The 15,777-nt window shown below is 41.8% G+C and overlaps 1 protein-coding gene across 1 annotated transcript in view; it reads left to right on the top strand.

Moving 5' to 3' along the window:
* The first annotated feature begins 2,088 nt into the window (after positions 1-2,088).
* si:ch211-214e3.5 (zinc finger protein 518A) overlaps positions 2,089-15,777 on the top strand; it is a 28,072-nt gene continuing 14,383 nt past the window's right edge. The window contains exon 1 of the mRNA XM_060939916.1: positions 2,089-2,177. The gene's annotated coding sequence lies outside the window, so the exon portion shown is untranslated. The remainder of the gene's footprint in view (positions 2,178-15,777) is intronic.

The following is a 15,777-nucleotide window of genomic DNA, read 5'->3' as shown; positions in this document are numbered from 1 at the left end:
GTATATCAGATGTATTTCATTCAGCTAGCATGATATTGAATGAGTCGAAGATGAGTTCATTATCATGCTAGCTGAATGGAATATATCTGATCTACCACAAAAAAAAGCCAGCCAATATTATTTAAATAAATAATAACCGAGACAAAGTCGAGATTATTATTCATCGATATTCACTGAGCCTGAGGTGGATAATTGTTTTACTATAAATAGGTGATTATTTCAAAAAAGTAAAAATATTGTCTTAAAAAATCATTTATTTCAAACTTCAAATATGGCATGAAAATGTAATAACGGCACGGTGCAGACTTGTTTCACTTATCTATGCCGACTCACATAAAATACTTTGTTTTGAAATGGATAAATTAAATCACAACTCCACCTTACCTTTGAATAGTTTTAGACCAAACTTCGTAGCATCTTCAGGGGCGTAGCTAAGATTTTTCAAGGGGGGGGGTCACACACTGACTGGCAGCCTGAGTACATTATGTAACAAAAAATAATTACCATTGCTAGTTTTAGGTAGCTTAGAAACCGGCTCTTCCATTATTGCTGTTTCTTCCACATTTTCTTGATGTTGCGTTCTAGAAACGGCACACTAATACTTAGCTTCGAAACCACAAAATGCAACTTTGATGGAAAAAAAATTTAATCAATTGCTTACCTCTCTTCACGTCCAAAGAAGGAGGAAATTTTCACTTGTTTTGACATGGCGAATTATTAACACAAGAGGAAATACTCGTAATTCACAACTAAAAAGACTGCAGCTACACTGGCAGCTTGACCATGCTTTCTAGTGCGATCGTGTTGAACTGGGTTTTCGTGCCCAAACCACAGGAAGTCCATACAAGGTTACAATCTAGTTTAAAAAAAAAATGTTAGAAAAATTACAGTGGGCGCTTTTCTAATATTCTTATGTGGCTATTGAAAAAATGTATGGTCCTACAAAGGGGGGGGGGGGTGTCACTGGCACCCCAGGACCCCCCCCCCCAGCTACATCCCTGATCTTTAGTGCTTTTCGGAACAACATTTTCTTTCATAATTTGTAACTCTTCTTCATTTACGGTGACAAAGCGATCGGTAGCGATGTTGCCGAGTCGCTCTAGGTGATTATCGAGAAATAGTCCAAATCAGTCAATCAGCATTCACGATTTCCTCTAATCACCTACGTCTCTCATCTCATCTCATTATCTCTAGCCGCTTTATCCTTCTACAGGGTCGCAGGCAAGCTGGAGCCTATCCCAGCTGACTACGGGCGAAAGGCAGGGTACACCCTGGACAAGTCGCCAGGTCATCACAGGGCCGACACATACAGTAGACACAGACAACCATTCACACTCACATTCACACCTACGGTCAATTTAGAGTCATCTGCATGTCTTTGGACTGTGGGGGAAACTGGAGTACCCGGAGGAAACCCACGCGGACACGGGGAGAACATGCAAACTCTGCACAGAAAGGCCCTCGCCGGCCACGGAGCTCGAACCCGGACCTTCTTGCTGTGAGGCGACAGCGCTAACCACTACACCACCGTATTGGTGTAGTATGACCAATCATATTCACATAATCAATAGCGCTGTAAAAGTGATAATAAATGTTTAAAGAAAATTGAAAAGAGCGTCTAACCGGATTTATGAAAAATGTCTCGCAGTACTCATGGACCATGTATTTGTTTTGTACAGACTCCTGCATCTCAGTTGATTATGAACAAGCTGAATAGTCTACTCTGGATGGATTACATGAGCATTATGTGGTCAACATTTAAAGAAAATGGCGGGCTAGGAGGAACAGACATGGCGTCTCTGTCTCTGAAGTCTACCAGTGTGAGAAAGCTCTTCAGTAAATGAGGGCTGGCTTATACTGTTGTTATAAACACCAATACAACAACATAGTGTTGATATACTGTTTAGAGCCTCGGTTAGGTTTAGTAACAAGATAGATGACGTTTTAAAGGTTCTTTCCTGGATATGAACGAACAACAAGGTAGTAGTTTAAAAAAAAAAAAAGGACAAGCTAATGAGACTTTCAGGTAGTGAGCTGCTCTATCCCTCCGCTCTGAGTTCCTGCTTCACTCCTCTCTCTCACACACACAGAGCAGCAGAGTGAGGCAGCCCAGTGTTACCCGGATGGAACTGTCATGGCCGCCGTCTCTGACCTGCCAGTCTAAAGAGAAAAGAGAGGTAAATTGAGCTAAATCAAATATATCTGGAGCGCTTATGGAAAGTAATTAGTTGTAACATTTCCCAGAGGTTGTCTGGACAACTTATTTATCAGATCTACTCTTTTCAGAACTTCCGGATGATTCAAATCGTATGATATGTTGTGTGGGTGGGGGAGACGTGCTTTATTTTTTTGTTGATTTAGCAAAATAACTATGTTGTGTAGAATTACTTTCGGTATGTTTGCTCTGAAAACATGCCGCATCCGTGTGGTGCGTTTTAAAGGCACCGCTGTGTAAGTGTGAAGCGGCGCAGTCGGTATTGCGATTGTCATGGCACTTCCTCTGTGTTTTGTGCGGGTTCGTGTTGCTCAAAGTTGCTGATTGCCAAGTCAATTATAATCGCCTCGCTCATACTTTGTGTAAGATCCACGGCTCACACGCGTGAGTCATTCTCCCAAACACGACACCCTGATGGAAACGGAGTGATCATATAGAGCATCCTATCAACTATGGATGGACCGTCGCTGAAACTTGATTTCCAGGGAAGTGCTTGAACTAACATGGGATTAACCAGGTCACACTGGTCTGGTGTGTGCATAAACTCTCAGAGATGTTGCATGGACTTTCAGAGATCACTGAGATGCGTTTGGAGAGCAGGCTTGCGTGCAGAAAGTTTCCACAGGAACAGTGTCACTTTTAGTTGTACCAACAGATAATAGAGTAATACAGCAAAGCACAAGAGCTTTACACAAATCCTGGTATAGATTGCGTTCACACTGCAAGTCATAGGGTGTTTTCACACCTGATCCCCTTTAAAGGAACCAGACTCAGTCTTCTTTAAGGGTGTTTTCACACCTGGTCCCCTTTAAAGGAACCAGACTCGGTCCTCTTTAAGTGGACCAAAAAGTGGACCAACAGAAAAAGAACTCAGTTCTTTTTGTGTTCACACTGTGAATTTATTACAAAGAGGACTGGGTTCTCTTTCTGGTCCAGTTAAGCTTTGATGGGGCCTCAGTCCTCTTTCTGTTCACACCAGATCCTCTAGAGCAGCGGCCCCCAACCCCCGGGCCATTTGGTACCGGGCCACACAGAAAGAATAAATAACCTGCACTATTTCCGTCTCATTCATTATCTGAGTCTGAACGATGTTTGATTTTGAAAAATGACCGGATTCTCTCCGTTACATCCGTCTATAACTCACGCTTGACCAGAGCATGTGAGCGGAGTGGAGCGGCGAGAATTTCGGTCCTTGCTCACGGAGGTGGTCGCTCCGCTCGCTCCCCGCTCAATGTCGCACCATGCCGCTTCGCCCGTTACCGCTCCACCAAGATTGCATCCCGCTCCACTCCACGCTCGCTCAAAAAATATGTGCACGCATGCGCGTAGCGGACGCGGAGCACTTCCCGTATCTCTGCCCTCTGTCCCCCGCACTTTTTACAGCCATTACAACCACTTAATTAATTTTTAACACGTGGAAACGCGTTTTTCCGAGCCGCCTCTAAACGCATCATGAGCAGGCGGAGCGCAGGTGGCAAACAAACACCGCTGTCGTTCATTCTGAGCCACGTTGGGCATGCTTCAGACTCGTGATGTGAGCGGTAACGGGGCGAAACTGGAGCGGGCCATTGCCTCGCTCCATCCTTCCCATCCTTGAAAAAAAAAAATCCCGCTCGGCGCTCTTTTCAAAATTCGTCCGCTCCGCTCACATGCTCTGCTCTTGACGCATGTCAAGACGCTTATCTCAGCGACCAAGAATGTTGGAGAGAGGACATTACTCATGTTATGTTGCTGACGCGATGTTACGAGGATGCTGCTAATAAAGTTGCATACGAGTACACAGTGGATTCACGTTTATTACTATATTTAGAAAATACCACAGTTTATCCACCACACCTTAAAGGCTGGTCCGTGAAAATATTGTCTGACATCAAACTGGTCCGTGCCGCAAAAAAGGTTGGGGACCGCTGCTCTAGAGCCCTCAGACCCCCAGTGCACGGAATTCTGGGTAATTTTCTCTTGAATCAAAATGTCTGCTGCCATGCTTGCCCTGCTGTATTCTTTGATCAAAATAGTGCGGATTAAGGAAAATAAATTTATTATATTATATATTTATATATATTTATATATTTATTAATAAGTTTATTTATTTATTTATAATATAGTTATATTATTGTGGCCGACTCGTCAGTCAGTAAGTTCAGAGAACTGTAAAGCGGCTGTGGTAAGTTCCAAAAGGAAGTTGAGTTTCCCTGCTACAGTCACGTGACCAACTACAGCAAACGAAGAAGGTTAAACTACAGTGAAAAAGGCGAGGTGAACCCGGTGCGCTTTTTGTTCACAATGCACAGATTAGGCGAACCGTACCGTTGATTTTTAGTGAACCGTACTGAGACCACCTCCTGAGGTGGTCTCAGTTCGGTTCGCTTTAAAGGGGTCTGGGTACGGTTGGAGTGTTCACATATGCGCAAAAAATGCTGAGTCATCGATCTGAGTTCGGTTAGATGGCTGAAAGGGACCAAGTGTGAAAACACCCATAGTTGTTGCTCAGATCCGATTTTTGTGGCTACTCTAGCCCAAGGGAGTAACTTTGATTTTGACATTGGCATGTCAACCTTTGGTCAATCAAACCTGTATAACCAACCTCCAAAATCCGTATTTCCCTTATAAAATCCTTATAAGATGCAAATTAAAATAATTTACCTAAAATTTGAATGATAATTAACAATGATATATCCAAGTTAATTTTTATTCAATATTACCGTATTTTTCGGACTATAAGTCGCACGTTTTTTCATGGTTCGGCTGGCCATGCGACTTATACTCCGGTGCGACGTATATATGTTTGTTTTTTTTCACCACGAGTAATAACGATAGTAACGATTAGTAATAGGCTACTAATATTAGTTATAATAATAATATAGGCTATTAGTAATAATGATTGTGATAGTATTAAAGATAGTAGTAGATATTTAAAATAATCAGACTAGGCTACTTACAGGGCAAAGGGCGCGTTATCACTGCTCAGCTGTTCGTTTATTAAATAAACAATGCAGTCGCGCAGTAACCACGCGCTGCTTATCAGATAGAATCACAGATTCTATGGATAGAATAACCCTTCAAAAAAGTGCGACTTGTAGTCCGGTGCGACGTATATATGTTTTTTTCGTCTTCATAATGCATTTTTTGGCTTATGCGACTTAAACTCCGGAGCGACGTATAGTCCGGAAAATACGGTAATAACAATAAACCTTAAGAATGAATACAAAGCTCCAATGTTTGACAAAAACACAAAGTGTCACTCTAATGTTCTGAATTGTACTCCATGACAGCTTTTTTTTAGCAGTCTGCACCAATACCTCACGAGGCTGCATGTCACAGCAAGTGTCTGTGTTGATCTTGCCGGAGTGCCCATTCAGAATCTTTTCCGTCACTAGTGAAAGTCGCTCAGGTGGAAATACGCTTTTCAAACAAAATGTTACTTCCCGGTTGGCGGGATTCTCGCAATGCGGTGCGCGCATGATCAAAAATGGAACGAAGTCTCGCTACCACAAGATAACGTGCAATTTCATAAGACTCTTTACTGGCTGTCTGTGGTGTACAGTACGTTTGTAAATGTTATGCATTCTTTTATCATCGTGGGAATTGATTATAGCTCTAAATAAATATTGAAGTTTTTTTAAAGAATCCATATAACTTTATTTGTACGCCCGTATGCTACGTTTATTGAATCAAATCCGTATAAAATACGGACATTCTGTATAGGTTGACATGTATGCATTGGTGGGGACACAAAAGTGATCCAAGGCAGAGCTTCCGAAAGGTGTTTTTTTTTTTCATTAGCAATCATAATTTCATGTCATGCAGATCTAACGCAGATTTTGAGTTTTTAAAGCTCGACGGAAACCCTGCACTTACATTCTTGACTTTGAAGAAGAATGAACAAATGTCTCGTTTCTTGGGGGGGGGCCGTCATCCATGATACTCAAGTCAGCATGCGAGTCGTAGGGCAAGCATGCATGGACATCGAAGTCCAGCTCAATTTGTAGGCTGACGGAGAGTTGGGGGTGCGTGGGGTAGGTCAGGTGTGTACATGTGAGATACGGGGGGTTGATGGGCGGATAGTCACGGCTGCTGTGGGAAGTGTGCTGCTTTTACAGCAGATGGAGTGACAGCTGGGATAGCCAACCATGTAAGTTAGCGAGAAACAGGTAGCTAATCAGAGAATATATATCTACGTTAGAGGGGGGATTATTAGCAGTGTCATACATTTAACCCTTTGTGTGCCATATAATCATTGCTCAGGTTAGGACATCGGTTTTATTAATCGTGATTACACAGTAGCGGCTGAATATTGGTAGGGACACGTCCCTAGCATCCCTACCCAAAATTACGCCCTAGCTCTAGCCACTATGTCATAAGAGTGTAACAATCATGCACTGCACATACACTACCGTTCAAAAGTTTGGGGTCGCCCAGACAATTTTGTGTTTTCCATGAAAAGTCACACTTTTATTTACCACCATAAGTTGTAAAATGAATAGAAAATATAGTCAAGACCTTTTTCTGGCCATTTTGAGCATTTAATCGACCCCACAAATGTGATGCTCCAGAAACTCAATCTGCTCAAAGGAAGGTCAGTTTTATAGCTTCTCTAAAGAGCTAAACTGTTTTCAGCTGTGCTAACATGATTGTACAAGGGTTTTCTAATCATCCATTAGCCTTCTGAGGCAATGAGCAAACACATTGTACCATTAGAACACTGGAGTGAGAGTTGCTGGAAATGGGCCTCTATACACCTATGGAGATATTGCACCAAAAACCAGACATTTGCAGCTAGAATAGTCATTTAGCACATTAGCAATGTATAGAGTGCATTTCTGATTAGTTTAAAGTGATCTTCATTGAAAAGAACAGTGCTTTTCTTTCAAAAATAAGGACATTTTAAAGTGACCCCAAACTTTTGAACGGTAGTGTACGCATAAGCATTACAATCAGTGGTGTAGTGGTTAGCACGGTCGCCTCACAGCAAGAAGGTTCTGGGTTCGAACCCAGTGGCCGGCAAGGGCCTTTCTGTGTGGAGCTTGCATGTTCTCCTCGTGTCTGCGTGGGTTTCCCCCACAGTCCAAAGACATGCATTGAGGTGCCCTTGAGCGAGGCAACCTAACTCCTAACTGCTCCTGGCTAACAGCTCTGGGTATGTGTGTGCGCGCCAGGGCTGAATGATATGGACAAAATTTCATATCTCGACATTTATGCCAGATATCTCGATATCGATACGATACAATATGACTTTGGTGAAAACCAAGCATTTTTCAGAAAAATAAAAACATCATAATACAAAAAAATGTGGAAAGTGCAGTTTTATTTTTAAGAACTCGCTGCCAGTCATCAACATTAACATAAATTACGAATAAATAAATTACAAATCAAACATTTTACTGGGGTGGTATTTTATAACGCTTGTCCAGCGTCCGAACCATTTTTTAAAGCCCTCTTTCGAGACTGTGTACACAGGTACCATTTCTTTTGCAATGTGGTATGTTATAGCGTCTGAAATTTCTTTATGTCTGGTGGACGTCGACTCGTACGGTGTAACGCTACTGAACGCATCAGCAATCAAACTTTTCTGTGGCTTGTTTTGGGATGACTGAGAAGTCCCCGGTGTTTCTCTCATTGTCATACACTCTTTGTGCAGCACGCGATGGTGTTGTTTCAGGTGGTGAAACATGTTTGTTGTGCTACCTTGCTTCGTCACAATTTTTGCTAAGCACGACCTGCGCAACACCTCACTCTGGTTAACATCGTCTTTTTTGAATCCAAAATACCTCCAAATAATGGAGGATGATTTATGTTTTGGCACCAAGACAGATTCTGCGCCGCCACCGGCCACATTATCTTCCGCACTTCTTTCTTTCTTTCTTTCTTTCTTTCTTTCTTTCTTTCTTTCTTTCTTTCTTTCTTTCTTTCTTTCTTTCTTTCTTTCTTTCTTTCTTTCTTTCTTTCTTTCTTTCTTTCTTTCTTTCTTTCTTTCTTTCTTTCTTTCTTTCTTTCTTTCTTTCTTTCTTTCTTTCTTTCTTTCTTTCTTTCTTTCTTTCTTTCTTTCTTTCTTTCTTTCTTTCTTTCTTTCTTTCTTTCTTTCTTTCTTTCTTTCTTTCTTTCTTTCTTTCTTTCTTTCTTTCTTTCTTTCTTTCTTTCTTTCTTTCTAATTTCCCCACTGTGTCTGTAGTGTGTGTGCGCGTCGGTCTCCATCTCCCTCACTCCCGCCCTCATATGTTTGTCACTGGTTGGCTTCAGCTGTCGATCCACAGCAAGCATGAAATAAGGTTTGTGGTTGGCGTGCCTTAGCGGTGCATTCAAGGGCAATCGTAAAAATTATGTTTGTTGTGACTGCCAGAGCTGTACATGCAGGGCGAGCGGGGGAAGGGGAAATCTATATTGTTGCTTTTTCGATATTAATATCTTGAATGTTCATATCTAGATATAGATACGATAACGATATATCGTTCAGCCCTAGTATGCGCGTGTGTGTTCACTGCTTCAGATGGGTTAAATGCAGAGAGGAAATTTCACAAGTGTGTGATGAATAAAGTCTTCCTTCCTTCCTTCCTTCCTTCCTTCCCCCCCCAGACCGGCAAATCATGATCTCCAAATATGAACAGTTGATTTCGCGTTATCATCATGTTGTAGATGGATTCTTTATTGTCATTGCACATTACTATACAACAGTGTATATGGGCGGCACGGTGGTGTAGTGGTTAGCACGGTCGCCTCACAGCAAGAAGGTTCCGGGTTCGAATCCAGTGGCCGGCGAGGGCCTTTCTGTGTGGAGTTTGCATGTTCTCCTCGTGTCTGCATGGGTTTCCTCCAGGTGCTCTGTTTTCCCCAGAGTCCAAAGACATGCAGTTAGGTTAACGTGTCCTTGAGTAAGGTACCTGACCCCTGGCTGCTCCCCAGGCGCTGTAGTGTGGCTGCCCACTGCTCTGAGTGTGTGTGCGTGTGTTCACTGCTTCAGATGGGTTAAATGCAGAGGATGAATTTCACTGTGCTTGAAGTGTGCATGTGACAAAGGTTTCTTCTTTCTTTTCTTCTTCAACAAAACACTGTTTAAGGGCTCAGATCAAAGCAGCATATTAATAAAATAAAAATAAAATAAATTAAATAATATACATCACCTTTTAAAAAGCAGCATATTGGCATATAAGCAGCAGTATAAATTGCAGTATGTAATTATTCAATGTAGCCAAACACAGTAAGGTGCAGAGTGTGAGTCCAAGTCCGGATCAGGCCTCCAGCAGAGCTTTTACAGCCCTGGGGAAGAAGCTTTTTTGGTGGAAGCCCTGGAGAAGAAGCTATTGTAAGAATGAGTGTAACAATAGTGCTATGCATATAAGTATTACAATCACCAGAATGGCGAATAATGATCTTGCAATATGAACAGCTGATCTTGCGTTATCATCGTGTTGTAAGAATGAGTGTAACAATATGTGCATACGCATTGCGCTAAGTCTAACAATCACCAGAACGGCAAATCGTGATCTCGCGATATGAACAGTTGATCTCGCGTTATCATCATGTTGTAGATAGATTCTTTATTGTCATTGCATATTAATATACAACGAAACACTGTTTAAGGGCTCAGATCACAGCAGCATATCAATAAAATAAATAAATAAAATACATAACCCAGGGATGTGATTTTTCCGCGAATTCGCGGAATTCCGCTTTTTTCACCTCAAAACTTGAAAAAAAAAATGTTTCCGATTTTTCCCTCAAATCCACATTCGTATCCTATTCGTTCCGACTTTGTTTGAAAGATGGCAGCCTCGGATTTGCATCTTTATGCCTCGATCACGGAGGCTGCCATCTTTCAACTCTTTGTTTGAAGCGAGCGCGTTCATTGGTTGTTACAGAGCGATGGGCCAATCACGTACCTCGTTTCATCTCATTGACGTAATTACGTCATTTACGCAATTACGTCATTGAGATGAAACGAGGTACGTGATTGGCCCATCGCTCTGTAACAACCAATGAATGCGCTTGTTAGCTGTACATAAGCTTGCTTCAAACAAAGAGTTGAAAGATGGCAGCCTCTGTGATCGAGCGTAAAGATGCAAATCGAGTTAAAGAAATTGACAGAATAGTGAAAAACAAGTTCTGCTTGGAATGGTTGGAGAAAGAGGTTGCTACAGACGTTGGACATAAGACTGTGAGACATTTGTTCAGCGATTTCGTTCTTTGGGGAGAGGGCAGAGGTCTCTGGCTGTCAGGTTTGGGGCGGCTGGGACCTCCCCTGCCCAAGCTACGAGCGTCCAAAGTCGGGCTGGAGCCCGGGATAGAAACGAAACCTAAGCGGAGCGCCGCGGCTCGCCTCGGGGCGAATTACGTCCCAAGGCGCGGGGCTAGCGGGCCCTGCTCGCGCTGGTTCTTTGGGGGGGGTGAGTGAGTGAGAGAGTGTGTGTGTGTGTGTGTGTGTGTGTGTGAGTGTGAGTGTGTGTGTGAGTGTGTGTGTGAGTGTGTGTGTGAGTGTGTGTGTGAGTGTGTGTGTGAGTGTGTGTGAGAGAGTGTGTGAGAGAGTGAGTGAGAGTGTGTGTGAGAGAGAGAGTGAGTGAGAGAGTGAGTGAGTGAGAGAGTGAGTGAGTGAGAGAGTGAGTGAGAGAGAGAGTGAGTGAGTGAGAGAGTGAGTGAGAGAGTGAGTGAGAGTGTGTGTGAGAGTGTGTGTGAGAGTGTGTGTGAGAGTGTGTGTGAGAGTGAGTGAGAGTGTGTGTGTGAGAGTGAGTGAGAGTGTGTGTGTGAGAGTGAGTGAGAGTGTGTGTGTGAGAGTGAGTGAGAGTGTGAGAGTGTGTGTGTGTGAGAGTGTGTGTGTGTGAGAGTGTGTGTGTGAGAGAGTGTGTGTGTGTGTGAGAGTGAGTGAGAGTGAGAGTGTGAGTGAGAGTGTGTGAGTGAGAGTGTGTGTGTGTGTGTGAGAGAGTGTGTGTGAGTGAGTGTGTGAGAGAGAGAGTGAGCGTGTGTGTCAGAGTTGCATGTTGACCATTAAATTGGCTTGAATTTGTTAATCATAAGTTTTTTCTTGTGTGTTTTGCTTGCCATTTTAGTACAATTTTTAAGTCAGAAAACCCCAAAACCCAGGAGCTTCGGGGGGCTTCCCCCCTTGTCCCCCCCACCAGGGCGCTGCCCTGGACCAGCTGGGGGCCTGCGGCCCCCAGACCCCCGCCTAAAATTTTCAGATAATTTCACCAGCCCCAAATCACATCCCTGATAACCTTTTAAAAAGCAGCATATTGGCATATAAGCAGCAGTATAAATTGTAGTATGTAATTATTCAATGTAGCCAAACACAGTAAGGTGCAGAGTGTGAGTCCAAGTCCGGATCAGGCCTCCAGCAGAGCTTTTACAGCCCTGGGGAAGAAGCTGTTTTGGTGGAAGCCCTGGAGAAGAAGCTATTGTAAGAATGAGTGTAACAATAGTGCTATGCATATAAGTATTACAATCACCAGAATGGCGAATAATGATCTTGCAATATGAACAGCTGATCTTGCGTTATCATCGTGTTGTAAGAATGAGTGTAACAATATGTGCATACGCATTGCGCTAAGTCTAACAATCACCAGAACGGCAAATCGTGATCTCGCGATATGAACAGTTGATCTTGCGTTATCATCATGTTGTAAGAATGAGTGCAACAATCGCGCAATGCGTATACGCATAAGTATTACAATCACCAGAATGGTGAATCATGATCTCACGATATGAACAGTTGATCTCACGTTATCAGAGGTACACAAGAACGTGTATAAGAATGAAAGAATGAGTGTAACAGTAGCAAAACTTCGTAACCAATTAGCACTTATCCTGATCAAGTTCGATTACCCTTTCTATTTCTTGATAAAGTTCAGAACTACAGTAGAAACGAAATAAGAGAAACCTCGTTATAACTTTGTAGTATCGGAAGATAATCGGCAGATAAAAAGATAAACGAAATTCACCTCGTGGTTCACCAAGGCTACTGATTCGAGATCAAGTAAGTGGTGTTTATTTTAAGAAAATTTACCTTTTGATTATCACAGCTTTTGCGTGGTTCTTCAGAAAGGTCAAATGAAAGGTTTTGTAAGTTTGTTTGTTTGTTTTTAGCTTTTTTGGCTGATATTTAGGCTAAGAATTCCAGCCATTTAACAAGAGTTGTAATGAGGACTTGTGTTTTTCAATGAATAACATTTTTTAAATAAATTTCTGATATAATCTTTGACAAATGTGAAAACTAAGAATAAAAGTTAAAATTATAATTGGTCAAACTTCTGCTATTCGCTTAAATTTTTTTAATTTAATTTTTTATTTTAGAGTCTTTATATTTGTGAAACAAAATGTGCTCATTCGTACTAAATAATGCTTCTAAGACAATTCATGAACAAGTGCTTCCTTACTATTTTGAAAATAGATAGAGTTCACAGCACTGTATTTTGAACAAAGCCCTGATGCTGCTTACAGCTCGGTGATGCTTGCAAGAAATGAGGCAAGTATAATTGATAACATGTACATATGCTATATTTACTGTATGGACATTGTATCAGAAAACAATTTTATTTATAAGCAGTAGCCACATGCACCCATAGGGCATCTATTTTTTGTTTGGCTGTTCACATTATTATTATTATTATTATTATTATTATTATTATTATTGTGGAGTTTGCATGTTCTCCCCATGTCTGCGTGGGTTTCCTCCGGGTGCTCCGGTTTCCCCCACAGTCCAAAGACATGCAGGTTAGGTTAACTGGTGACTCTAAATTGACCGTAGGTGTGAATGTGAGTGTGAATGGTTGTCTGTGTCTATGTGTCAGCCCTGTGATGACCTGGCGACTTGTCCAGGGTGTACCCCGCCTTTCGCCCGTAGTCAGCTGGGATAGGCTCCAGCTTGCCTGCAACCCTGTAGAACAGGATAAAGCGGCTAGAGATAATGAGATGAGATTATTATTGTTGTAGACCAGGGGTGGGCAATTATTTTATCCATGGGGCCACATGAGAAACAGAAAATTTTGTGGAGGGCCGGACCAAAAGGCTGAACTAAATTCTGCATAATATTAATTGTATTTCTTTATATAAAGCAATAAATAACATTGTTTTTACAAGCTGCTAAGACTGGTAAGAGTGTGGAAAAAACGAGGTTGCCTTACAAAAAATGTCATTTATTCAATCAAATTTCCCAAAACAATGGTTAACAAAATGTCAACGTTTGTACCTTTTTTTTTTCAGTCACATTCACCCCAAAACACAATAAAGACATCACAATATTGTCTTTCTACTCCAAATATCAAGCAAGATACATCATATTATAATAATGATGCCCACATTTGTAGTCTAATCACCTCATTTGGTGCTTTTCGCCGGAGATCGGCTCGGGCTGCGGCGCCTGCTGGTGACGTCACACTATGTGATTGGCTGGACCGTTTGAAGGATGACGTACAAGTTTGTGGTTGGTCTGGACAAATTACGGAAGTAGTTATCGCGGGATTAGGCTTCGTGGGATTTCATGTCATGTTCATGTCGCGTGCATTGCGTTTTTGTTGAACACAACTTCAAAATAAAAGCAATGCACATTCAGTCCATGCATGAGGTAAAATTAGAAAATACGTTTATTTTGTAATTTCTAATTAACCTTTCGCGGGCCGGTCAGAATGAACCAAAGGGCCGGATGCGGCCCGCGGGCCGTAAAATGCCCAGGTCTGTTGTAGACAATATCCAATTTCAGTGTGAACTGGTCACAGTCCTAAACTGACCTGACCTGAGCAAATAAACAATAACAAGCATGTCACACGTAGCACACTGAAGTAAACATGGAGGCCACTGAATTCAGTGTTTATGGTTTCATTTATAAGTTGATGTACAGTAGGAGCCAGCGAACTCGTAAGCGGATGAGGACGATGAGAAAGAATGCCAAGCTTTTAATTATGGCTTTTTGTGGCGAAATGGCTGCTAATTCTGTACAGACGTGTGTGTGGATGCGGAGTCAGAGCCAGGAATGGTGAGATCATGATTTGAATGGCTTCACTGAAATAGGTTTCATGCAAAAATTTCAGGTTATCAAGGGCTGTTTTTAACTACATCTGTTAGCCACGTGACTCCCGCCAGTACAGAACTGAGACAAATGTCGATCTTGTGTGACGTAAAAGTCGCATGAATTCCAATATGACTGATCAGACTGAGGTCGCATTGCAAAAAATCGGACCTATATCTGATTTAGGACCACATCTGAAAGTGGCCCAAATCAGGATTGAAAACATCAGATTCGCTGTGATTTGTGCTGTTCACACTGTTATGGGAAAAAATAGATCTGACTCATGTACAAGGAAAAAAAATTGGGCCCCTTTTGCTTGCAGTCTGAGGATAGTCTTAGAAATGAAATGGGTGTACTAACATCCTGATAATCCACTACTGCAGCGTGTGTGCTCTTGGACTGTTGTTTTACATTAATGTTATGTCTGCACTGTTCTTTCTCTTGCATGCTACTGTTTTATTTCTAATGTTTGGTTGCATTGAAGACAATAGTGAGAACTGTATTTGTTACATTGTAAAGTATAATGACAATCGTTGAATTGAATTTAATTGAAAAACTTGAGAGGAACCAGATTCAAAGGGGAGCCCATCCTCTTTTGAGTGACCCTGGATAATGGGATTATAAAACATTACTCTTCTACAGTTCTGTATTGTAAATTAACAGAACTGCGTGTGTTGAAGGGGTATTCAGTTGGAGCATTGTAGTCTTCATGATTACAGCAGTACTGCCTAAAAGTGGAGCTCCCGACGAGTGTAAAATGTGTTAGTAAATAGCCCCATGTCATTTTTTAAAAAGCAAATTAAAAATAAGTGCTGGATAAAAACCATCTATCTTATGTAAATAAAGTTACAAATTTTGTTGTCTGGTTGTCAAGTGTTTGAGATACGTTGCCTTGCATTTATGATCGGGTACCCTGTAAGTGATAGACGTACACGCATCATTCGGTCACAAAAGCTATAAAAAATCAGGTCGATGCATTGCTATATTCTCTTACGTATGGAACTTTGCTATAAATCTTGAGTATCCAGTCGAGATTTGCTATTGAAGAAAGGATGAGACAAATATATTTATTGTATGTAATAATATCTTTTAATATTACATTTATTGGTAATGTCTCAGTTGTATCACCAGGACACTTGGATATTAGTATTTAAATTTTGTGTCTGAAAGGATTTCCAGCAGTCAGTAACCAGGAGTTTACTGTGCTTCGAACTAACTGACAGGAAACACATTACATTTATTCATTCATTTTCTATACCGCTTTCCATTGTGGGTCGTGGGTGAATTGGCACCAATCCCAGCTGACACTGGGCAAGAGGCGGGGTACACCCTGGACAGGTTGCCAGTATTGTGGGGCTAACACAGAGAGACAGATGCCATTCACACTCACATTCACACCTATGGGCAAATTAGAGTAGTCAGATGACCTAATCTGCATATCTTTGGACTGTGGGAGGAAACTAGGGCACCCAGAGGAAACCCATGCAGGCATGAGGAGAACATGCAAACTCCAGACAGAAATGCCCCCTGATGACCAGCAGGTTCGAACCCAGAACCTGCTTGCTGTGAGATG

Source organism: Neoarius graeffei, chromosome 14 (assembly GCF_027579695.1).
Source record: "Neoarius graeffei isolate fNeoGra1 chromosome 14, fNeoGra1.pri, whole genome shotgun sequence".
NCBI lineage: Eukaryota > Metazoa > Chordata > Actinopteri > Siluriformes > Ariidae > Neoarius > Neoarius graeffei.
This window is presented reverse-complemented; position numbering and strand designations above follow the sequence as displayed.